Consider the following 644-nt stretch of genomic DNA (forward strand, 5'->3'; position numbering starts at 1 on the left):
TTTTCCAGCTTTTTTTTTCCCCTCCACAGCCTTCTGAACTCTAAAAGCAAACCAGGGACGTACTGCCGATCCTAGCCGAAGCGGGAACCGCAAAGGTAACGGAGAGCCGCTCTAGGCCTGCCGGGCGCTGCGCTGCGGCCGGGTGCCACCTTTCTCCCGCTCCGACTTTACGCTTCCGCCGGGCGCCGCTTTCCTGAGCTGCTCCCGCGCTTTCAATTAAGCCGCTGAATTAATCTCTCGCAATAAACTCCGGCGTTATTGCTCTTTGCTTTGGGACTCGTAACCACCTCTGCTGGAAACGTGACGATTAGTCGGGAGCTCCCGGCGCCTTGCCGGGGAAAGCCAGGACTCGGCAGGCCACGGGCCGGGCGCGGACACCCGCGCGGACACCCGGGCACGGACACCCGCGCGCTCCAGTTTCCGCCGCCTGAAAGCCCGGGCACGGCGGCCGCAGCCTCGAGCAGCCCGCGGAGGGGCTGGCGAGAAGCGCTGCTGCCTCCCGGTCCCCTGCACGTGCTCCTCCGGCTGGCCCGAGCGGCTGTTCGTCGTGCAGGAAAATTAAAATCTCRCCTGGGTGTTTTCTTTGGGTTTTTTTCTTTCCCCCCTTGCTTTTTTCCCCCTCTGCCTTTTGAAGCTGCGGCCCG

This window comes from Rhea americana, unplaced genomic scaffold, assembly GCF_003343005.1.
Source record: "Rhea americana isolate MKP2758 unplaced genomic scaffold, rheAme1 scaffold_97, whole genome shotgun sequence".
NCBI classification, from domain to species: domain Eukaryota; kingdom Metazoa; phylum Chordata; class Aves; order Rheiformes; family Rheidae; genus Rhea; species Rhea americana.